This window comes from Candoia aspera, chromosome 1 (assembly GCF_035149785.1).
Source record: "Candoia aspera isolate rCanAsp1 chromosome 1, rCanAsp1.hap2, whole genome shotgun sequence".
NCBI lineage: Eukaryota > Metazoa > Chordata > Lepidosauria > Squamata > Boidae > Candoia > Candoia aspera.
Genome location: NC_086153.1, coordinates 177,357,668 through 177,383,588, shown reverse-complemented (window position 1 = coordinate 177,383,588; position 25,921 = coordinate 177,357,668). Strand labels below are relative to the sequence as shown.

The window sequence follows — 25,921 nt, the reverse complement described above, 5'->3', positions numbered from 1 at the left end:
TTAAGCCCTTTAAAATATGGTAAACCTCTAGTGGGCTTAACATACTATTAAGGCCAAAGTGTTATGCAATAAACATGGGCTTGGGAACCCACAATTTGACCTAAAATGTTTAATTCCTCCCATCCACACACTGGATACAAAAAGATTCAACTTCTACTTTTGATCATTTCTCCAGAGAAATTTCTTCTGACTCCAAATTATCTGGTTGCTAGAATATTTTGGATGTTCAAATCAGATTAGAAGGCATACATGCCTCTTTTGTTATGACAGTGCAGAATCTGAGACAACCCCCTTCACACACACACCCTAACTGCTTTCCCCATTTAGTGTGGGACTCAATCAGACACTCATTGTATCATCCATCATTTTGTGTGCATTCAAAGGAGCCAGGAATATGTTCAGATCATAAACCATGCATAAATTGTTGTATGCTCAACACTCTAAACTAAAGAAACATCTGTTATGTTTCACACTGTAGGATTAAATTCTCATACCCTGGTAGCCAAGCAAGCCATGAGTTCAATTTCCATTGCATTATATGCCATCATTTTCATCAGTAGTGCTATCTTGTATTCTTAAGGTGACAAACAGGCCAATCCCTATATAAAAGAGTAATGGATATGAATTTGATATCAGAAATACTTAGTACTGAAAAACCAGAGAGGGAAATCACTTCATTGTCTCAGCATATTCCACCACCTGTCTTACTCTTAATCAAACAGAATAGTAATATAATCTAAAATATGGGCTACCATCACCTCAGCTGTAAGAACTCCCATAATCTCATGCTGACTGGGTGATGGGAATAGTAATCCAACCTATCTGGATAGCTTTAAGTCAGAGGAAGCTGTTTTAGAGCCTGCCCAGTCCTAAACTGGTCATCCCTTCTCCCTGAAAGAGCAATAGGAAGAACTACTGTATTTTGATGGCATTTAGTCTTAAGAGCTTTCTGATAAATAAATGTGATTTGCAGTAAGCACTTACATAGGAAATCATTCTCGATGCTTTAATGGAGCTTCTGTCCTTCCAGGAGAGTGGAACATGAGGATTATCTCCAAAATGGGATATTTTATCTCATGAAGCTGTTTAAACTGTGGCAAGTATATCTGAATTGTTCAAGCACACTTTTCTATCCTAAAATCTGTGGGGGGAAATGGGTACTTCTAAAAGAAGTATAATAATGTTTCCTGCCCCCTCTCCAATCTGCTTTCTTTCTTTCTTTTTCCTTTTTTTTGGTTCAACATATTCTGAGAAATAATCGTGAAAGCCAGATGTGGGTGGAATTATCTTCAGAGGTAATTTACCAAAACAATTCAAATAGAATAAAAAGGGAATAGCTGTTATGAATGGGTGATATGACTAAAGTCTGAAAAGGAAATTCTATTGTCATATTTTTCACCGTCTCCTGTGCAAAAAAACCCAAACCCTTAGAACCCAACCCTAAAAACGCTCTAAATTGATTTTTCCTGATCTTCTGCCTGGCTGAGAACAGAGAGCACAGCTGAAGCAGACACACCCACAAATATTCTTTGCAGCAATCAGTTATTTTTGAAATGGAGCTGAATTGAGGACAACCTCCTTCCCCCACCCCATCCTGCTCTTCCTTTCCCCTCTGTCTTAAAGAAACCAAGTTATATAAGGCTAACCTCAAGGGTATTGGAATGCTTAAACTAAGAGAGATTGCAAATGTTGTTTTTTCCACTTGATTGATTGCAAGCATTCAGTTATTTCCTCCCATGCAGTTGGAAGATTTTTTTTAATACATACCCTCTTAATACACAGAACAGATTTTTCTCCATATATAGAAACAGAATGTAAACATTATAGTTAATTTGATACAGTGGAATGGTCAGGCATGTAAATTTTTCAGGGAGCAACAGGGCACATGCCCCCCACCACGCCTCAGTCTCATCCTTAGCTGGGTTATCAAGCCAACTGGTGTCATCAGACTCCTACATGTAGGGAAACAGCCAGTCCTAGAAAGATAAAATATCTCCTAAGGTTCGGGCTCCTGAAATCACAGTAACTCCTGTTCCTTCCCTTCTAAACCAAACATGTTCTGGTCAGATCCAGCCACACCACCAGGAGCATGAGAGGTGGGAGGGGGAGGGACAGACGGAGGGATTCAAGTGTCTGTCTGTCTGTGTCTCTTTCCTCCCTCCTGCTCTGCTCTGCTCTGCCTGCCTCTCTTCACCAAAGTGGTAGTCAACCTTGCCTCGTCAACTTGCATTTGAAAAAGCAGCCTGTCCATCCCTCATCAGAAAGGGGCAGAGGGTCTGGGCCAGAACTGATTCCAGGGGCTCTGGCCTGAACTGTTACTGAGGAAGAAATAGCTTCTGATTCTTCTAACACAGGGTGTGCTTGGAGTTCCTCAACTGGGAATATGAACAAGGAAGGAGAGTCCTCACAGGCTAGATCTTTGGACTGAGACCCGGAAGTGGACGCCAGGAACATGCAGGTACCTTGTTATATGGAAACAAACATTTGAGTGGCTCCATTATGATTTAAAAGCAGGAAGCATTTATTGAAGCATTTGCTGTATAACCAGTCAGATCAATGCTTCTCTCCCAACATACTTCAAGAGACAATGATGCCTGTGAAGACTTTGTTCAGATTGTCTTTTCCAGCTGGAGAAGTTTAACAGCCATCAGGGTTTTCACTTGCAGTAGCTAGTAGAGCTGAGATAAACACAGGACCCAGGTCTCATGGTCCCAGATCAAACGTTCACAAAACGTCTGATCCAACTCGCATGCATGAATGAGTCAACCCGGGTTGAGACTTGCAAGTCAGTAGAAATGGGAGGGGGAACAAGCTAGGAGTGTGAAAACATCTTGTTTGGACTATCTTGGCACCTAAGATCAACCGGCAGAGACATCTGCACAGAACTGAACAGACTGGCACAAAAAGGCGGGCTGCATACCGGAGAAGGGAGAGGGGGTGGAATCCATTGGACTGTTTAACTTGGGGAAAGCGCGGGAACTTCTATTCACAACTTTTTCTCTGTACTGCGCATTTCAATATCATTAAAGAGCTTACTACTTAGCATGTATGAATCGAATTTAATGGTAAATTGAGTGGCAGTCATTACACCAGGTTTTTAGCAGGCGTACAGGTGTGAGAGACTAGAACGGCACTGCTGGTCTCCTTATCACCTCTTTGATATCTAGCCTGACAGAGGGTTAACCTCCATGGCCATCTGGAGGAAGAGTCAAACCTGAGCCTCTTTGTTTTATAGGTAGGGGACACTTTCTTGATCTCTTTCCCATTTCCAATTCTGTATTGAAATTGGCCCAAAGCTAATCTGGCTGTGGACTAGAAGGGGTCTCTGCCTTCAATAAGAGTCCTTTCAATTATGCCATCTATTTTGTAGCCAGAACAAGAGGATGTTGCTCTCAGCTCTGCCTACCTTTTAGCCTTGTGATAAAAGTGTCCTGTTCACAATATAATCACACTAATAGAGATTCACTCTATTCCCATGCTGTTCTTATCAGATAAGAGGGGCTGAGCAGCAGTCATAATCCCATTAGTAGCCTTAACTCAACAACAGTGTTTCATGATCCATTTTCTCTTTGTGATGGCGCATTTGGAGAATTTCAGGACTGACCCTTTAATGATCCATGCATGGCTTTATTTTTTAAATTCTTGGCTATAAATTTTTACCTGAAGTGCCTTGTTCTTTCAGAGCTTTAAGAATGGAACTAATGCTTGCCTCCCCCATTCACTGTGTAGTTCATTTGCATTTGATTTGTCCATATGGAGCTCATTTGCCATTGAAATTTGAAGTGAAACACAACTGACAAAGTTCAGTGAGGATGTTTGCCTGATGCAGAGCAGATCTTTGCCTGTTGCCATGTAGAAATGATGTCAACTTGGCCAGGAAGAAGCTGCAGCATTCAGTTTGGCATAGAAAATCACTGTATCCATTCCATTCCAATATATTCGTCCATTGCCTTATGTCAGGCCTGCAAAACATACAGACAATAGAGAACCAGTCTGTTGCAATCTCTTGGGTGAATTCCAAATGCCACATTTCTGTGGAAATATCTAAATGCTCATCCAAGCTGGAAGCAGGAACGAGATAAAAGTTACATTGCTGCAATTGTATTGAAGGAAGTACATAAATAGTAGGAGTGAGGAGAGAGAGATTAAATACAGTATTCATTTTTCCAGCTCAGGAAGGCTTTGACTAACTAGAGCTATTGCTTCAGCAGAGAACTTTAGGGCAAAGCAAAGCCCTAAATTTTTAAAAATGGAAAATTCATAAGTAATCATATTAAGCATATTCAGTTAATTCAATTAAACATGGATTTATAATCAGTGAGACTCTTCTGAATCCCAGCTCACTGCTGTGTAGCAGAAAATGGAAAAGTGGAACAAGTTGCCAAATAATGTCTCTGACACTCTTTTACTGGTATCTTGCTGCCTTTGTCTTTTCTGTACATCAAGTGCTGGATAAAGTGGGAAAAGCAGAGATAAATAAGAGAGACATTGGGATATGGAACTCACTGGATAGAGAATGTATTCTTTTTGTCCTAATTTGGAATATATTCAGATCTTAGGCTAATAGAATCAGAGAAAACAGATCAGTATTTAGAATACTGTCATCATCATGTTCTTTGAAGTGATTTAATAAAAATTAAAAGTATTGTACTAGAACTGTATATGAACTCTAACATCAAAGAAACCATGTCCTTGAATCCTCTACATTACAGTAATAGTAGAATTCCTGTACCAGATAAATGGTTTAAACAGGAATTTGGAGTTCACAGCATGAATTTGAACATGACTTTTGTGATTTTTGTAAATGATCCATTGGAATTTATACTTGCCCACAGTTAAGACAAACTATGGGTTTTAGTCCATTAGGTCGTAAAACAGGGCTGTTTAAGTATAGTTTTTAAATTAAGTATAAATTCCAATGGATCATTAGAATTCCAGTGGATCAATAAAGAGTGTCAGAGATGTTATTTGGCAGCTTGCTCCACCTTTTCATTTTCTGCTACACAGAAGTGAGCTGGGATTCAGAAGAATCGAATCCAAAGTCTCATTGATTATAAATCCATGTTTAATTGAATACGCTTAATATGATTACTTATAATTTTTCCATTTTGACGTACTTAAGCTTTATAATATCGCAGAAACTTTTGGAGGAACTTGGGGGGCATACTTTATATACTCTAGGCCACCTAGTTCAATTTAGTTTAGTTTATTAAAATAAAACAAATTTTAAATTAAATTTAAAATAATCATAGATCAAATATGCATAAGTTAAAGAATACATTACACTGCTTCCAGTTAAAAAAGCAAAATATATATTCATGCCTGCATAAAATACACCTAGGAAAATGATCAGGTCCAAAAACTTCTGATATGCCTATTGGGGAATTATAGAAGGTGAGAATGTGAACTAATTACAGCAGCGCTGAGGAGTGTTGGTTCTGCCTCTTTGTAAATCAAGACCTAAAATTCTCACTTGAGCTTCACCCAGGCTTCGCCCAAAGCTAACACGGATACCGACTGGGGATAAGTTCACAATAAGCCAGGTCATTCATTATTCATTTCTTCCAGAAAGACTAGTATCAGTCTGTCAGGATTAGTTGGGCTAGTGATTCATTTCCCCAAATTTGTTTAAACCGATACTTCAACTGGCAGAATCGTAATCAAGCCTCAACTGAGATAAAGTGGAGTTCTAGCCGGAAAAGCACATTAGTGACAGAAAGAGATATTTGGAATAAGGATCTCAGAAATTTTGATTGTACAACTTCTAAGGCACGGATGTCCTTGTAAGCATAACATTGTGTGCCATCCAACAAAATGCTTAGCACTTTGGCTTTAAAAAGTTTTAATTGATGCAGTATAGGCCACCTATACTGGTGGTTATCCTTTAGGACATATTAAATTCAGTTTAATCCCAGGAAGTCCATACTGGAAATATTTACTAGGAAAACAAACCAAGGCTGTATCCCTTTGCCCAAGCCAGAATGCCTTCAACATTTACTTTGAATAGAATGCATTTCTAGAATTAAGATCATTTCCAGTTGTAAAAGCAGACTTGCAGTTCAGACATAGATTCCTACTAGCTCAAACTTTTTTTTTTAACATATTCTTTTACTAATTCCACTTGGTTCCATCCTTCAGTGCAGTGTTAGATAAGTTCTTACAGTAATGTAATATGTGAGACATATTTTCCCCTTGCTTTTGCTGTTGATCTTGATTAGGAATATGCATCCAGACATTCTTGTTTTTTATATGAATATCACCTGGGAATCTCCAACCATTGTGTCTGAAATGTTTCATTCCCCTTGTACTGAAGATAATGCACTAGTAAGCATTACTTGCTTTCATGTTCATCAGGAAGAAATAGTTCTGGGAAATAAATGTATTGCCTAAGCAACTATTTGTAGGGGTGTGTTAATGTGAAGGTTCCATCTTCTTTTCTTGTTCGGAGTAGATATATTGGATATCTACATATTTCTCTATTCACGTTCATAAATCATCACTTGCTCCAGATATTTCTCTATTCATGTTCGTGTTCATCACACATTCATCCATCTATATTATCAAGAAGAACTGGGTGCCCATTATAAATACTGGAGGTACTTGTCATTGTTCAGTGTTTAGGTAAGATTATCCAGTATCTTCCAATATTGATGTAGTGGGTAGAAATAACCTAATAGACATCCATATTGCTTTCAAAAGAGTATTTTAAAACAAACATGTATATGTTCGTATGCAATATCTTCACAGATTGAAAACGTATTTCTGTAGGTTGTTCTGTTTATTCACTATGCTGGATGAGCTCCTCTTATCGTCTACTCTGCTTCCACCTGCCAGTTTATCATTTTCTTTCCTGGGCCTTGCTGGATTGATTCCACAAAAGAAAAAATTCTGGAAACCACTGCACTGCAATGGAAAACTTAGAAGGATTTGTTTTTCCTGGAAAGATCCTGACCTGGAAAGAACCTAACCATTTAAATCATGGTTAAACAAAAGAAAAATATCAAGATAAGTTTCAGTGCAAGTATGTTTCCCATGTATGGGAATCACCCTAAACCTGAAAGCAATTTGTTTCCAATTAGGATCCTCGGGAAAGTTTTATGCTAATTTTCAGCATATTAAGACAGTATAAAGCTTAACTTTCAGAGTGATAGCCATGTTAACCTATTGAGGCAAAATAAAAATAATGTTGTGGCATGTTAAAACTAGCTTATTTAAAGAACATCAGTTTTATTTCACAAGTGCTACATGCTTATTCATTTGGTTATTTTTCTTGCAATATTATATAAAGCTGGGGATTAATGGATCATTCTATATTTGTGTCAATTGATTTTAGATATATTTATTCCCAAGTATATGTTGTCTTTTCATTTCTACATTAATTTTTGATTTTATAAAATCTGCACAAAAATCCCAATAGATCTAAAAGCAATACTTCTAAAAAAGTGCATACACACTCAAACAAACATGAATATTTTAAAGCACTACAACATTCTGAGTAGTACAAAATCTGATGATCAATTCATAAGGAAATAAATTCTACAAGGATTCCTAGTGATGGCTAATATCCCTCCCTCCCTCTCTTGTGACTGTGTCTCTATCACTAGATCCATGATGGATTCTATGGTTCTGTAAACATTAGAAGACTTACATCGCTAGAACAACAGCAGCAAAATAAGTAATGTGTTTAATGGAGGCATGTCACCAATCTTATATTATCATTTCATGTGCTGTTATGGGATTAGATATAGCCTAGGAAATTGAACCTATCTCTGGTTGGGATCCCCAAATTTGTGCCTGCAGAGATCTATACAAATATCTACTAGATAACTTGCCCCAATGGACTTATAAAATATTTTTAAAAAACAGGCATGCTGCAAAGCAAAGGACTCTGGCATCTTTATTTGTTGTTTGTTTGTTTTTGCAAGGAATACCTAAGCATAATAGATATGGTGGATGGCAGCAGCCCAGAGGTTAATTTGGAAAATGTACCCATCTACTCAGAAAAAAATTAAAGGAGAATTGAGGTCAGGCAGGGAATAATTTGGGTGCCAGAGGAGATGGCAGGGGACATCTACACCAATCTGCCATCTGTTAAATAGGTGTTTTATAACAGGTTAGGCTTACAAAAAGGGACATGGTGGCGCTGCGGGTTAAACCGCTGAGCTGCTGAGCTTGCCGATTGGAAGGTCAGCGGTTCGAATCCGTGTGACGAGGTGAGCTTCCGTTGCTAGTCCCAGCTCCTGCCAACCTAGCAGTTCGAAAACATGCAAATATGAGTAGATTAATAGGTACTGCTTTGGCGGGCAAGTAACAGCGTTCCATTTAGTCATGCCGGCCACATGACCAAGGAATCTCTACGGACAAACGCCGGCTCTTCGGCTTTGAAACAGAGATGAGCACCGCCCCCTAGAGTCAGACACGACTGGACTTAATGTCAAGGGAGACCTTTACCTTTTTAGGCTTACAAAGGTAAGATATTTTGTGAATTCGCAGGTTTTCCGGTAGAGATATTTTGTGACAATTTACATGACATGCTCTTAACATTCTATATGCATCTAAGTTCCCCCCAAAGACAGGGATCCTGGTCCATGATTATCAGCTACAACAATTTTAGTCTCCATACTCAGGGATGGTATATATCTGTAGACCAGGAACAAAATGGGAGCCTTCATCATGCTATTCTAGTGAACTTTATAGGGACATCAACCAAATCTCTTGGCGACTAAATGCTACATAGGCTACATTGGCCATTGATATGATACAGCAAGAGAGTTCTGTTTCACCCTATACATACTATACTTACCTGAGAAACTGCCAGGGCCCTAAGAATAAAACCAGGTATCTTTCTGCTATGATCTAGTAATGCATGTATTACATTAGAACCAGAGAATCATAGGTTTCAATCCCACTTTATCCTGAGATTCACCAAGGAAAAAAAAAGTCCTGTTTTCTCACAGGATTACTTTCTATTAAGCAAAATAAGAGTAGGTTGCAGAAACCTTAAGAGGCAAGTTTCTGCATCTCTGCATATATGAACAATAATGTGCTCAGTATCAATTCTTCACGATTCTATAAAGAATATTCTGCAGATTTGATTTCTTGCTTTCAGCCTAGCTAATGATTTAATATGTATGTATGTATTTATTTATTTATTAAATACATTTATATGGCCACCCAACTCACACACAGGTAGGCTACAAAATTAAAATCCACAATATAAAAAACCTACACACACACACCCAGCGGCAGTTACAAACACAATCAGGTCAGCTACTTGATCGGCTTCATCTCAAGCTGGGGTCCCCAGGCTGCTGACAGAACCATGTCTCTTCAGGGCCTTTTGGAAAACTATCAAGGTAGGGGCCAATCTAATCTCCGGGGGAATGATGTATTTATTCTTCAACATACAGCTTTATAGCAACAAAGTCCTAGAATCAGGCTTAAGAACAAGCTCATTTCATATGATCCTAAATCAAAATTGTTGATAATTGTGATGGCTTACAGAAAACTACAAGTGTACAAAGAGCAGAATTACCTTGGATTGGGGCTATTATAAGTGGGCTGCAATATTCCAGAAAACCATTAGAGGGCAGCAATGTTTTAGCTATTGCTTATCTCTTTGCTGCCATCTAGTGGGCATCTGAAATTATTATTATTATTAAATTTATTTCATTAATATGAAAATATGCAGCCTAGATATGGTTGCCCTACTTTGGATTAGAAAAGAAGACTTGGATTTGAATCCTTACCTATCAATAACTCTCATTTTGTAGAGAGTAAGGGAGATAACCTTGACAAAGTTGCAAGTACCGCTACTTAGGGAAAAAAGGCTAAAACATTCTTTAAGTCCCAGGAAGCACAATAGTATTTAGAAGCGGCTCAGGCAGGTTCCTCCCTGATTCATTAAAGTATAAGAAGGATGGAAAGTAAAGCACAACCAGGCTATCAGGATTCTGTTATTATAGCCTATCTCAATAAAGTACAGTATAGTTCTAGTCTTCATTTGGAGATGATTCTCTGTCCTTCACTTTGGCACAGGTCATAGTATCATTTAAGATAAATGTACTGGAAGGAAGGAAGGAAGGAAGGAAGGAAGGAAGGAGGGAGGGAGGGAGGGAGGGAGGGAGGGAAGGAAGGAAGGAAGGAAGGAAGGAAGGAAGGAAGGAAGGAAGGAAGGAAGGAAGGAAGGAAGGAAGGAAGGAAGGAAGGAAGGAAGGAAGGATCACCAGTCTAAAAACAGATTTTTCTCCATTTTAAATACACAGAGAAACTGGGTATGTTATTTAGAGCAAATCAGCAGAACAGTTCCATAGAATGTAAAATGACTTAACCTTATCTCCTTCGTCTCATCTGCACTTTGGATTGCTTTTAGCAGGTTTACCTAAGATAACAGACTGTCAGATATTAAATGCTAGAGTAAAAATCAATGGCTATTCCAAACATATTGCAAGCGGACTAAATGGACTGCTGTCAGCTTTAGGGGTCAGCTCCATGTCAGGAAGACTCACTCAAGTCAATTCTATAAACCTGGTATGTAAACACCACTTTCAATTCAGGGTCACAGAACTCATTTCTGCAGGAAGACCTGCCACATCTAGAAGTGTTCATGTGTTCCATGAAAACTTAATTGCATGGGGGGAAGGGGAATAAAACAGTGCATACAGTGAATGACCTTGTGGTGTTTGTACTCTGATGTTCAAAATGTTTAAATAGTAGAGAAAATGTTTCATATTCCTATAATTGCTATAAGCAGGAATGTCTTTCACTCCCTTCCAGCTGCTATTGAAGCTTATTGTGTAAACCAGCATTCCTCAATTTGGTCCCTTCCAAAACTGTTGGGCTACATTTCCCAGTATCTGTAGTTGGTACTCCAATGGGTGGTGATGGAAGTTGTAGTCCAACTTATCTAGAAGGCATTCAATTAAGTAAAGTTGATATAGACCAGAGAAAGCAACATTCTGTCCCAATCCCTATTTTGCAATTTCAAAGCACCTGAAAATTGCTGTGCTGAAATTTGGTAGCAAAATTGCCAGTCTTTGGCAATGTGATTTTTCCCGGCTTCCTTTTAAAAAGTTTCCATGGAAGTCTTATGCTTCCACGATGAGACCTATCACTCAACATATCTCCTTTGCAGCACAAAGTACAATATGCCCCCTTAGGCCAAAAAGGACATGTTGAGCATAAAATCATAATCTCTTCTTTTGCAGGTATCTCTAAGTAGCCTGTGTGTCAACTAGTGAGTATATTGAACAAAAATCATGTTCAGTCTTGGAATAAGGATGACAAGAAATAGAAACAGACCTGGAAAGAGGAATATGCACTGAATCATTCCTTCAGTGGCCTGATGTATGAGCAACCTCCTACTACTGCTCCACTTTCTTCACCAATACAGACTCAAGCTCCTCTAGCTTTGTTGTTATAGAATTCCAAGATTCTGTAAAATGGAACTAGTTCCCATTCTCCGATACACTAAGAGGATACATGGTTTTTTATAATAGAAATGCAAGTTTCATTTTTGTTAACCGAAAGTTTATACTGAAAGTCACTACTGTATGAACCTTTTACATATCTATGCTAGCTGTGTGTGCGTGTGTGCGTGTGTGTGTTGCTATTTTGCTCTAATTCATTCTTGTTTCATACTCTTGTAAGTGAAAGGGAAGTTGTCCATTTTCCCCATATGGCTTGAATAGTGCATAAAAATCCATGCTGCCCACTTCTACTCCTAAATACATTTATTTGGAAGTAGGCTATGAAAGGTTTTCCACTACCTCTACTCTGCTTCTGAATATCAGGTGGGCACAACTACTGTCACGTTTCCCTGAGGGCTTTGAGCAGTGTTTTTCAAACTTGGCAACTTCAAGATGCATGGACTTTAACTCCCAGAATTCCCCAGCCAGCACTGGCTATAGAATTCTGAGGGCTGAAGTCCACGCACCTTAAAGTTGCCAAGTTTGAAAAACACTGGCTAACAGGCATCTGCTTAGCCCTGTGGGAACAGAACGCTGGACAAAATAAACAGGTTTTCCTGTTTTTGCAGGGCTCATTACACTTAATAGACCTTGCTTCTTATCTTTTTTCTGTAAAGTACAGATCCTTCAGCCTCAGCCACACTTAAAGGTTCAAACTATTTGCCTAATTCTAGACAGAACAGGAGCCTTCCTGTATCTTGTGGATCTCATTCATACCAATTCCTACTTAGACAGCTGATGACTGTTAAAATTATGCTAGTCGCTAGAAATGTAAATCAATAATCACATATTTATTTTTATGCTTCCTGTCTCCCAGCTCTGCGAGATTACAATTAAGAAATTCTTTGATTTGAATGGTAAATTGTTCATTCAGTTTCATTATGTCAGCTGATAGCTTATCTGCATTTTCTATTATACTTTGCAATTTTTAGTCTTGATGTTTCAGACTCAGTGCAAGTTAATCAAGTTTCACACTACCAGAAGTGTCATAATTTTTTTGCATTATCACGTAATTCAGTTTTTAAATTTTAAAACAGAAAAAATGAACAGAAAGGGGCCCTGAAATCATGAACTGATAACCATGATTAATGGTAAAAGCCTTGTGGAAACCAGCATAATTAATTTATGTTCATTCACTGGATATTTGAAAACAATAGTTTAATAATATACAGATAATATAAAAATCTATACCAGAGGAGTTTATGGTTTATGGATAGACTTCAGGGGATCTGTGAACTTGGGAAAAATTATAAATAAATATTTATTTTCACTAACTTCTAACTGAAATTTAGCTTTTTATTCAATAACAAATGTACACAACAAAGTAATTTACATCCTCTAAAAGTGTTTAACTTCAGTAAATCTCACTATCTAAAATTATTATATCCTGTATCTGCAAATACTTCCCTTGACCCAGGTTTCCTGCCCACTTGATTTTTTACATTGCAGAGCAATGTGCGGATTTTCAGGAGAAACTTTATTTCCAGTAATTCCTTGATCCCAAAGTGGGCTTCATAAGATTTTCATATAATAAAAATGATGGGTGGCTGCAATTCTGTGCTTACCAATAGAAGAGAATATATGTAGCTCAGGGTTGAACTGTGGAGTCCATGGTGCTCTCTGAGCTTGGTTGTTTGATTGCAGACATTTCATTACCCAACTAGGTAATGTCATCAGTGCTGGTGATGGGGGTTTGTTGCCTGTTTATATGCAGTAGCTTGCCCTGCCAGTGTTGGTGGGGGTGTGGTTTTCTCCTTGGTAGTTCTTTGATTAGGGTATTGTTTTCTGATTGATTGCTTGTCTCCTTGGTAATTCCTTGGCTAGAATATGGTTTCTGCTTGATTGTTTGTCTGGTGTTAATCCCTGCTTATCTGGGTGTAGGCTGCTGGAGAAGATGTGCTCTTGTCTTTTTGTTTCCTTCAAAAAATATCAAAAAAAGCCTAACTACTCAACCCACTACACAACCACCACAAGCTATGAGAAAGATAATACTCCCATACGTTGGAAACGTCTCAGAATAACCAACAGACTATTACAACCACACAGCACCACCGTAGCACACAAACCAACTAAAGCCCTCCAAAACATCCTAAGTAACCCAAAAGACCCAGTAGCCCAAGAAGGAAAAACAGGAGTCATCTACAACAATCAATCTAAGGACTGTAATAGCCACTATGTAGGACAGACAGGCAGAAGACTAGCAGAGCGCATCCATGAACATCAACTAGCAGTCAGAAGACACAATGAAAACTCCTTAATCTCACAACACATGGACAGACTCAACCATAGTTTTAACTGGGAAACTGTGAGCATCCTAAAGGTTTCCCTTGACGTAAAGTCCAGTCGTGTCCGACTCTAGGGGGCGGTGCTCATCTCCGTTTCAAAGCCTTGGAGCCGGCGTTGTCATAGACACTTCCAGGTCATGTGGCCAGCATGACTCACGGAACGCCGTTACCTTCCCGCCGAAGCGGTACCAATTAATCTACTCACATTTGCATGTTTTCGAACTGCTTGGTGTGCAGGAGCTGGGACGAGCAACGGGAGCTCATCCCGCCGCGCGGTTTCGAACCGCCGACCTTCCGATCGACAGCTCAGCGGTTTAACCCGCAGCGCCACCGAGCTAAATCCAAAAATGCTAGGGAATTCCTGGAAGTTTGGCACTCAGACAAAGAAGCCATCAATAAACACACAGAGATAAACCACATTTATACATCATTCAAAAGAGACAATAAAAAAGCTAAGAAGGAAACAAAAAGACCAGAACAGATCCCCTCCAGCAGCCTACACACAGATAAGCAGGGATTAACACCAGACAAACAATCACGCAGAAAATAATATCCCAATCAAGGAACTACCAAGGAGAAAGCCACCCCACCACCAACACTGGCAGGGCAAGCCGCTGTATATAAACAGGGAGCAAACCCCACACTAACTTGCACTGATGATGTTACCTAGTCAGGTAATGAAACGTCTGCAGGCAAACAACCAACTTGAGAGAGCACCATGGACTCCACAATCCTGTGGTTGTTTGGAACTCTACCTGACTTCCCAGAAAAGGGGCAGGGATAGGAAGGAATTGTTCTATGGAAGGAGAGGGATGACAGGCAACATTCTAATTAATTAGAGTTTTATAATTGCTTATGTTCCTCAAGACAGCCATTTTGCAAAAGCACCCACCACATGCTTTCCATATTCCATATATGCCACTTGAAATAACCATTTTTTAGACTGATCCTCCATACTATATCCTCCTACTATGTTAGGTGGTAACAGGAGGGGAAGGTGGCGATTATCCATCTCACCAAGTGCTCATAGCTGTGTCCTAACAGGCAGGAACCACACTGAGACGAGGAATAAGTCTCTAGTGTTTTATTACTACTACATTAGATAGAAAATCCTAACAAACTGAAGAAGCATGAGAAAACTCAGACAGATAAACCCCAAAACTTAAGGCGGGTCTGATCTGTGTCTCTTTGAATGGCTGCTTAACTCCTCAGTACTACGCATGCGTTTCCCCCCCTGGATAGGGGCCCCCTCCTGCTCACCATCAGTGCTCATGACATCACCCTCCCCTCCAGATTTACATTCCATTTCATCCCCCTCCTCTCGAGAGTTCCTTCCTCCCTCCAAAGCCTCATGAGAGTCCATCTCCCCCTCCAAGCTCCCATGGGAACTGGGCAATGATGGAAATTCTTCAAAGGAAAACTCCTCCAAGGACGAATCAGTGCTGCTCTCCAGGTCTGATAATGCTTCTGGCCCAGGTGGCTGCTGCTGGAAAATAGCTAGATAATTAGAACATTCTTCCCCCCTCCCCCTTGGGAAATGCAAGCCGGAGGTGGAGGGCTGCGGTTTCCCCTCCTCCTCTCTCTCTGGCCTCAGAGCCTCTGGCAGGGGTGGAGGTTGCCAACTTACAAACTCCTCTGCTTGGGATTCCTCTGCTTGCTCAGTCAAGTGAGGAATCTCTGGTAGAGTGCGAGGCTTGGGTTTGTGAGGGAAAAGCTGATGGAATCGTTGAACCAGTGCTGGTGCATGCACATCTCTGGCATTTTCCCACGTGTGCTCTTCCTCAGGGTACCCTTTCGAGTGTATTAAATATTGGATGCCCTTCCCCTCCTCCTAGAGTCCAGAATTTCCTCAACTTCGTATTCCTCCTCCCCATCCACAATTACTGGAGGTGGGGGGGGGCATTTGTGATTGTAAGGTACTTGGGGGAGGGTCTTTGGCTAGCAAGGCTCTGTGGAAGACTGGATGGACTTTCATGGATGCTGGCAGCTTTAAACGATAAGCCACTGGATTTATCTGCTGTACCACAGTGAAAGGGCCCACAAACTTAGAGTCCAACTTCTTGGAGGGCCTGGTAGAGGTCAAAAACTTGGTAGAGAGCCACACTTTGTCTCCTACCGCAATCGCTGGCCCCTCTTGTCTGTGAGAGTCTGCAGCTCTCTTGTAAGCACTCTCTGCCCTGTTCAGCTGCTCCTTTAACAACTCCTGTGCGGCTTGTTGCTCTTTAAGAAAATCAGCCACTGCTGGAACAGTTCCCTGCTGGGAGGTGGTGGGCAACACCTGAGGGTTAACCCTGTAGAGTGCTTGGAAAGGAGACATCTTGGTAGATGACTGCACAGAGTTGTTATAAGTAAATTCTGCCATGGGGAGCAGGGCTGGCCAATTGTCTTGCTGATAAGTGGTATAACACCTGAGATACTGCTGTAACCATTGGTTAATTTTCTCAGCTTGCCTGTTACTAGCCAGATGATGCAATGATGATAGGTGGATCTGGACCCCTAATGACTGGAAAAGGGCTCTCCAGAACCTGGAAGTGAACTGTGGGCCTCTGTCACTCACCAACTGATTTATCATGCCTCTATACCTAAAAACATGGTCCATAAACAACTGCGCTGTGGCTTGAGCAGATGGGAGGCCCTTGCAAGGAATAAAATGTGCCATTTTAGTGAAAAGGTCCACCACCACTAGTATGGAAGTCAGCCCCTGGACTGGGGGTAAATCAGTGATGAAATCCATGGAAACTGTATCCCAAGGCCAACTGGGGGTGGGTAGGGGTTGCAAGAGCCCTGCGGGCTTCTCTGGGAGAGGCTTGGCTCATCTACAGGTATGACAAGAAGCAACGTAACTCTTTATGTCTGCAGTCATCTTAGGCCACCAGTAGTCTCTCAGAGCCTTATGGAGAGTTTTGAAAACACCTCCATGCCCTGCCATTTGATGGTCATGGCAAAGTCTCAGTACTTCTTCCCTCAATGAGGGGGGAATGTATAATTGCCCACTATGCCAGAGGATTCCTGCTTCCACATTAAATGGGTATGCAGTGACTTGCAGACCCCTCTGGAGGTCATCCATCCTGGCCCTGGCATACGGGTCCTGTTGCTGCTGAGCTTTGACCTTTGCAAATAGTCAAATAGTTCCTCTGCTTGTCTGCCTGCTGCTAAAATCTCTGTCTGGTTTCCCCTCATAGACTGATCGAAGTTGTGAGGTTGTAATATAGTAGACTGTACCTCCTGGTGAGTAGCGGGGGTTGCCTGAATGGATCGAGACAAGGCATCTGCCAAAGAGTTCTGCGCCCCAGGAACATAAGAAATAACAAAATTGAAATGGGAGAAAAACTGGCTCCATATGATTTGGCGTGGGGTGAGGGATCTGGTGTTTTGTAGAAGCTGTAAATTCTTGTGATCAGTGCAAACTTTCACAGGAAAGGTTGCACCTTCTAGCCAGTGCCTCCACTCTTGAAATGCTGCTTTAATTGCCAGCAACTCCTTGTTAAAAACATCATAGTTTCTCTCTGCCGGTGAGAGCGTGCAAGAGAAAAAGGCACAAGGAAGCAATGTCTTCCCTGCTTTGTCAGTATATTGCAATAAAACAGCAGCAATAGCAAAATCTGAAGCATCTGAATGTATTATGAATTGCTTCGTGATATCAGGATGCTTTAAAAGCAGCTGGGATGCAAAGAGTTGCTTAAATTCATGGAAGACTGCTTGCTCCCTCTCCCCCCAAAGGAATTTGGATCCTTTCTTTAAAAGCTGTGTGAGAGGCTTTGCCCTGTCACTAAATTTATGTATAAATTTTCTATAAATTGGCGAATCCTAGGAATTTTTGTACCTCTTTCACATTGCAGGGGGGTTGCCAAGAAAGAATTGCCTGGACCTTAGAAGGATCCATGGATATGCCTTCTGTTGATATTCTATAGCCCAGGAAATGTAATTCGGTTAAATCGAAGGCACGCTTCTCTAGCTTGGCGAACAGCTTGTTCTCTCTCAGTCTTTCTAAGAGATTACATACATGGATTACATGAGTTGTAGCATCCTCAGAGAATATTAATATGTCATCTAGATAAATGACCAGATACTTATCTAGTAAATCAGAGAAAATTTGATTCATAAATCGGAAAAATATGGCTCCTGCATTAGACAAGCCAAAGGGCAAAACAAGGTACTCAAATTTACCAAACCTGGTATCGAAGGCAGTCAGATATTCATGCCCCTCTTTCATCTGGATCAGATTGTACGCATTCCTGAGGTCCAACCTAGTAAAAATGCATGCTTTCTGTAAGCGATCCAGCAGATCAGGTATTAGGGGGAGTGGGTAATTTTCCTTGACCGTGACTTTATTGAGGGAGCTGAAATCATGCACCACTCTCATGGGTGCCTCCTGGGTTGCCGGTGCCAACGGGTCAGGCTTCTTTGGTACAATAAGGTAGGAGCAGACGCTGGGGAAGTAGATGGTCGGATGAAACCCTTTTGGAGATTAGAATCCAAGTAATCTTTTAGGGTGGCTAGTTCCTTGGAGGACATGGGATATTGTTTCCTTGCTGGAATCCTGGCTCCTGGTATCAACTCAATGGTGCAATCACAGTCTCTATGGGGGGGGTAGTGCTGTGGCCTCTTGTTCGCTGAAAATGTCTGCAAAATCTGCATACTTGGCTGGCAACTGGAACCCCCCCCCCCCTGCTTCGGTGACTGCATTGGTTGCTGGAGAGAGAAGAGCGGCTTGAATCTTTGGTGCTGGCATTCCTTAGCTGGGAAGGAGACTGCTCCCATAGTCCAGTCCAACAATGGGTTGTGGATCTTCAGCCAAGGTGTGCCCAGGACTATAGGCACATTAAGTGATGCAGTAACATAAAGTTGGATCCACTCAGTGTGGTCTCCCATTGTTAGTTGCAAAGATTCTGTGAAACTTCGAATTGGTCCTGCCTTGAGGGGCTGGCCGTCAATGGTCTCAACTTCTATGGGACGTGGCAATTCTATGGTCGGGATGTTGAGGTCTTGTACAGTCTGTACATCAATAAAATTGTGGAAGCTCTGGAATCCATGAGGGCCTCTAGCTTGACCTGGTGCTCTGGGTTAATGTGCATTATGACTGGTAAGTAGTAAAAGGATTGCCTGGAATCCTCAGAATGAGCCCTTCTTAATTGATTGATGGTCTCCCTGCTGATCTCTTTGGAGGGAGACTGATGGAGTTTCCCTGGTTGGAAGTCGAGGTGGAGGTGGCTCTTGTTTCTGCTGCTTGCCCTGGGGCTCTTATGGAATTTGCTTGGCTTCCGCTGGGCAAGCTCTCACCATGTGCCCCTGGACTCCGCAGTAGAAACAGAGGGCTCTCTCTCTCCTTCTCTGTCTCTCAGCCTCGGACGTAAGCCTCCTGCTCGCCCCGATCTGCATCGGCTCCTCTGGTCCTGAGTAGAGAGATGCTGCAGAGAGAGCTGGAAATCCTGGAAGCGCTCTGAGGCCCCTGTTTCTCCCCAGCTGCATCTGTCTGAGCTCTTCTAGCCTGGCGTCTATGACCACAGACAACTGATATAAACCTTCTAGGGTAGCTGGGGTTCCCTGGCGCACTAATTCATTTTTAATTTCCTCATCCAGTCCCTGTTTGAATTGGTCTTTCAAGGCACTCTCATTCCAGTCCAGATCTCCTGCTAACAGCTTGAAATCAGCAATGTAAATTCCCACCCTCTTGTTGCCTTGCTTGAGCTTCCGAATTTCCCGGCTGGCAGTGACCTCTCTGATCGGGTCGTCAAAGTGTGCTGGGAACCCTGCCAGAAAATTCTGGTAGTCGTTGAGAATTGGGTCGTTGTTCTCCACCATGGGAATAGCCCATTTGGCTGCTGGGCCCTTTAGCAGACTTAAAATGAAGGTGACTCTGGTTTGGTCTGTGGGAAACTCTGCCGGTCTGCTGTTGAAAAACATTGTGCACTGTGTGAGAAAGGTTCTCAACTGTCCTGCTTCTCCTCCAAACTTCTCTGGTAAACTGTCCTGGGATCTCAAGACTACTGTGGAGCTGCTGCTGCTGCTGCTGCTGCTGCTGCTGCTGCTGCTGCTGCTGCTGCTGCTGCTGCTGCTGCTGGCACCGGTTGTGGGATAATTGGAGCTGGTTGTTGTAACTGCTGTAGCATAGCTGCTTGTAATGTGTTGATCTGGAGATCTACTTGTTGCTGGTGTTGTTACAAGGCTGCTGCCAGTTGTTGAATGGCTTGCCGAATTTCCTGGTTTTCCGAAGACATTTTCCCAAATGTCTCTTTTTTTTTTCTCCCTCTTTCAATGGGAGTAGGAGTTTGTTAGGATTGATGTCCTAACAGGCAGGAACACGCTGAGATCAGGAATAAGTCTCTAGTGGTTTATTACTACTACATTAGATAGAAAATCCTAACAAACTGAAGAAGTGTGAGAAAACCCATACAGATAAACCCCAAAAGTCAAGGCGGGTCTGTTCTGTGTCTCTTTGAATGACTGCTGAATTCCTCGCTACTATGCATGCATTTTCCCCCCTGGATAGGGGCCCCTTCCTGCTCACCATCAGTGCTCATGACAGCTGTCCTCAAATATTCCCTTCCTCCTGGTCTATCACCTTGATGGTGCATTGGTGTTAGCCTTCCAAGGTACTTCAAGCAAGAAGCACAACAATGAATAGTACCTCTATCTAGAATACAGTACCAGAATCCTGCAAGTCTGAAAGCACTTCCCCTCTCCCCTGCCTTTACTTTCCAGAGAACTAAGGAGGGACCTTTTTGAGATGCTTTCCATGCTCCTTCTGTTTCTGTGGACTGAGATACCTTTTGCATGATGGTTGTCTAGTCTGCGGCTCTTCCTCCTGTCTCCCAAGGTCATTCCCACATACCATTACAATTGGTGCCCTGAGCAGGCTGGCTGGATTTCTTGCCTAGCCATCCTCTACAATCCCTGATGGAAAGCATTTTATTTATTTATTTATTTATTTGATTTATATAACTGCCCATCTCACTTTTACATGACTCTAGGTGGCTTACAATAAAACAAATAAAATACATAAAATACACAATATAAAAAACAAATAAAAATAAAAACATTATTAGGAGAATCCTCTCAATGGGTAAGTAGGCCTTATACATTTTTTTATTTTTTTATTTATCATATTTTTATTACTGCCCATCTCCCCCACTCGGGGAGATACATGCACATGCATTGTTGTTCTGCTAATGTGACAATGCAATATTTGTTCAAAAGGCAGCTTGTGTAGATGCAAAATACAGAGGAAAAAGCTGTGTGGGCTACTAGTTTGTCTTCAATACCCAAATTAGACAGTTGTTCCCCACTGAGGGGGAGCATATTGTCCTATCAAGAGTGTTGAAGTAAGATTCAGCTATCAAGCTAATTGGGTTTTGCTCATGAAACTGAGAGGTAAGTGTGCTGTCTTGCCCTTGGAAAAGGCGAGGAAAGGGCATCTTTCTATCCTAGACTGACTTTATATTCCCAGTGCAGAATACAATTACGTCATAAGGTCCCAGGAAGCAAAGCATCTTGGGCCAATTCTACGAGCAGATGTCACTGTCCAGTTCTGGCTCCAGGGTCTCAGGTGGATAAGTCTGAGAAAAATACACTCAGTGTCCCCATTCCCGAGTAAGCCTGTCCCTCTTTCCACACCACTGTTGCTACTTTTGCATCATCTCCCACAGAGGAAAGGTCAAAGATATGCAGAAGTTATTGTTCCCTCTAAATCTCATTCACCTAGAGACAGTAGTTAAACAGACATCAATGGACTTCAGGGTGTGATAAAATTTCCTACCAGATACAGGACTCAACATGGCTCTGCCATTGACACCTGATATAAATTGATGAGAATACATTTTGTACTCAGGCACCCTTATCTATCATAGAAATGCATTACAGGTATATGTATAATTGTGCATGAATATCCACAAACATGAGAACTAAAAACATACTGCTTAAAGTAAAATTCTTAAGCTCTGTACTATAATTCTGCAGAATGTTCCATATATTTAAAATCACAGTAGGTACATATTCTCACACATTAAAAGCAATATGAGTTTAATTCAACCTTTCCAAACCTTGTGCATTTCAGATACATTTGATTACAGCTCGTATCATCTCACACACAACAGTGAATTTCCATCCTAGCTGGGCAGGTTGGGAATTGTTACAAACACATTTGGAGGGTCTGAATTTGAGGAAGGCTTTTAATTCATATTTGTTATTGTTGGTTATAGAAACTAGCCTTATGACATTAATTCAAAATGCATTCTTTGTCCTTTGTAACTGAAATACATTCCTTCTTTTTTCATATTCAACAGCAAACAGCTGGAAATCATTGGATGCCAAATGTGAGTGACCTACATTAATAGCTGGAAGGCATTTCATTGAGATGAAATCTTAGATATCGAATCTTATGGCTTGGGTTCCTCTGAGAGTGTCATGTCCAGGATAATGGTGAAACAGATGTGCTACCTCTCTGCTTCGTGGCAATTTAAAAGCTTTCTTAATCTGTTTCTCTCAATTTTTTGTATAATCTTCCAGTGGAATTCATTTTTTTTCCTGGCACATTAATCATGTGAATGTGTTGAGTGTGTGTGTGTTTGTGTGTTGTGCACACACACTTCTGTGCACATTTAGAGCACCATTATTCTCTTTCCAGCAACGTTAAAATATTCCCAATCAGCCACCTCACTATCTGATTATAACTATATAACTGGAATTGTTCATTTGTGCTTTGATGACATCAGCTTTTACTCAGGGAATGAGGTTATAAGGCTTTTATACTGTTCACCCCCTTCTCCCTCTCCCTTCTTCTCTCTTAACATGATAATTAATCAAATCTTTTTCAAGAGCACATGAAGCACTGGGATATATCAAAGTAAGGCAGAGACTTTTTTTTGATAGTTGTTAGATTATTTTCCCTTTAAGTTACAGAGGAGCCTTTTTCAACCAGGTGCTCTTTAGTTGTGATGGGACTAAAATATTCATAATCCCGACAGCCAAGCTGGTTGAAGCATGTGGGAATTGTAGTCCAGTCCATTTGGAAAAGGCTGATATCAAAGAAAGGAACTTAAATCTTTTTGCCTGAAACTTTTTTATTATCAGTCAGCTTTCCCCCCAAAATTATTTGGTCTTGCCAAACCAGTAAAAACTATTTTTAATGGTTTTCAGGCTCAGCACCACAGTGGGAAAGCTATAAATGGACACTGGGACATTTCCTGAAGAGTTATTGAAGCCTAGAGGAAAATGTTCAGGTGGAGGGTAGAACCATGACATGGCTTGAATTTACACTCTTAGGTGGTCATCCCTTGGAAAAGAGTATGTTTAGGAAATGTATTGATGGCTTCAGTTTCATCCTGCTTAGGCACCAATGATATTTCCTCTGCAGTCTACCTGACAGAGACAGAGAGAGAGAGAGATTGGGGTGGGGTGGGGGGGTGTAACAAAAAGAAAAAGAGAGAAAAAAAGTAATAAGTAATGCTTTTCTACACCTGGGTCTAAGCCTGCCCTTTCTTCATGTGGCCACAATCATTTATCACAGAAAGTTAGAAAGTAGGAGGTGGCAGCAAGGACTTTCAAGCCACATACCAAGGCAAGAGGAAGAACTAAGGTGTGTTGACCCAGGGGGCGTCTGGGACATGAGGTTTGAGACCTCCAACTTTTCATACTATAACTGTAAGGGTTGCCTATTCTAACAGACTCAGTCTCACAAGCAGGTGCTTAAGGAAAACTGGTTTATTGAAAGAATAGTGTGCAAATACAAAGAAAGCTGGGAATGAGCAAAAGCACGCCAAATACAAACTAAAAAGCCTCGCTTCAAATCCAATCCCGCCCTAGCTCCCACATAGAACCACCCCCTCCCAGGTGTTGGCAACCGTCACACACATTGGCCTGAGAAAGTAACCTTGAACACATGCAATAACCCAAACATACATTCCTCAGTTACAGTAAGGAGATTACAGCCTGGCACAGCTGAAAATCCCCTCCCAGCAAACGTGAGACACGGATCAGGAAATTGACATGCGAAACATTACGATGTATACAGTACATTGGAACGATGAACATGACATACTGCCCCCCTTAAAGAAACCTAAATCAAAGAGCAGGCTTGGCAGGATAGGCAGCATGAAAACGGGCCACTAAAAGAGGGGAGTGAACATTGCGGGCAGCAACCCACTCAGGATGAGGGAAATGTTTCCATCGGATAAGGTATTGCAGGGTAGAACGAAGGCGCCGAGAATCGAGAATCTCCTGGACCTTGAAGTGTTGCTGGCCATCAATCATAATGGGAGCAGGCGGTGCTGGCTGTGGGTGCCAGCGATCCAATTGGTGAAACGGTTTGAGCAAGCTGCAATGAAAAACGGGATGCAAACGTTTAAGATTATGAGGCAAATCCAATTTAAAAGTAACAGGATTAATTTGTGCCACAATAGGGAAGGGCCCCACGAACTTGGGCACCAATTTCTTAGAGGGCTGTGGGGATTTAATAAACTTTGTGGAGAGACAAACTTTATCTCCCACTTTGAAAGGTGGCTGAGGTGCGCGCTTGGTGTCAGCATGGCGTTTGTAAGCGGCTTGTGCATCGGCAAGAGCTTGTTGGATTTTAGGCCAGGAGTTGCCCAGATGTGCTGCCCAGTCTGCAGGGGACGAAGGAGGAGAGGTTGGGCGAGGCAGTTCAGGAATGGGCACAAAATCCCGACCAAAGACAGTACGAAATGGCACCTGCCCAGTGCTCTGATGCACGGCATTGTTGTAGGCGACTTCAGCAAAGGGCAGTAGATCGACCCAATTGTCTTGCTGATAGTTAACAAAAGCATGCAAATATTGCTCCGGTGTGGAATTAAGCGCCTCTGTAGATCCGTCAGTCTCAGGATGCGACACAGTGGGCAGCACTTGATTAGTGCCCACCAATTTCATAAAAGCCCGCCAAAATTGGGAAGTAAACTGTGTGCCTCTGTCAGTCACCAAATGGGAGGGGCTCCCGTGGAGTCTGTACACGTGTACAAAGAAGAGGCGGGCTAGCTGCTGTGCTGAGGGAATGGAAGTGCATGGAATGAAATGGGCTTGCTTTGAGAAAAAGTCTTTTACAACCCAGATTACAGTCTTTCTCTGGCTTGGAGGTAAATCCACGATAAAATCCATAGAGATCTCCTCCCAGGGGTGAGAGGGACTGGCCACTGGCTGGAGCAACCCTTGGGGCTTACCAACCTTCCGTTTGGAGCCAGCGCACACTGGTTTATGAAAAGCACATTTGGACAATTTAGCATACAGTTCAGCCTTTCTCAGCTTGCTGAGCACTTGTGTGAGCAGTTCTACATGTTCCTCCATGGTTTCAGTATAGATTAACACATCATCCAAATACACCAAGACCCCCTTGAATAAATGGTCATGCAAGACCTCATTAATTAATTGCATAAAGACCCCAGGCGCTCCCGCCAACCCAAAAGGTAATACTTTATATTGGAAAGATCCCAGAGGGCAATTGAACGCAGTTTTCCATTCATCCCCCTCCCGGATGCGTATGCGGAAATATGCCTCTCTCAGGTCTAACTTGGAGAATATTTTCCCCCTCGCCAGATGTGCTAACATGTCTTTGATTAACGGTATCGGATATTTATTTAATATTGATACTGCATTCAATCCACGGAAATCTGTACAGAGTCTCAAAGTTCCATCCTTCTTTGGTCTAAAGAGCACAGGAGCCCCTACTGGGGAGCTGGCTGGTTCAATGAAACCTCTAGCTAGATTTTTGTCAACAAACTCCCGTAGCATTGCCAGCTCCTTTTGGGACATAGGACAGATTTTTGGCTTCGGCAGTTTCACATCAGGAATAAACTCTATGGCACAGTCAGTTTTTCTGTGCGGCGGCAGCCGATCAGCCTCCTTTTCGCCAAACACATCTGCAAAATCCTGGTATTGTACCAGTAGCCCGTCTAGCGGACCGTTGAGGAAATGCGGAGTTGCCGCTGCCACCCTCCCCACTGTGCCATCATCCGTATCATCCCCCTCAGGGGCTTTGTAGAACCCATCTGCAAATGTCACAGTTCTGTGTACCCAATTTATATGGGGGTTTTGTTGGACAAACCAAGGCATTCCCAAAATGACAAACGGACCCCCCACAGGCGCCACCACAAAAGGCAGTTTCTCCCAGTGACTGCCCAACTGCAACGCCACCAACCCTGTGGAAAGAGTCGCAGGCGACCC

At 41.9% G+C, this 25,921-nt stretch overlaps 1 protein-coding gene across 1 annotated transcript in view; it reads right to left on the bottom strand.

Annotated features, from left to right (window-relative positions):
* Window positions 1–2,884: 2,884 nt before the first annotated feature.
* The window catches only part of CLK1 (CDC like kinase 1), a 280,468-nt gene continuing 257,431 nt past the window's right edge, over window positions 2,885–25,921 (bottom strand). The window contains exon 14 of the transcript XR_010068900.1: window positions 2,885–2,897. The gene's annotated coding sequence lies outside the window, so the exon portion shown is untranslated. The remainder of the gene's footprint in view (window positions 2,898–25,921) is intronic.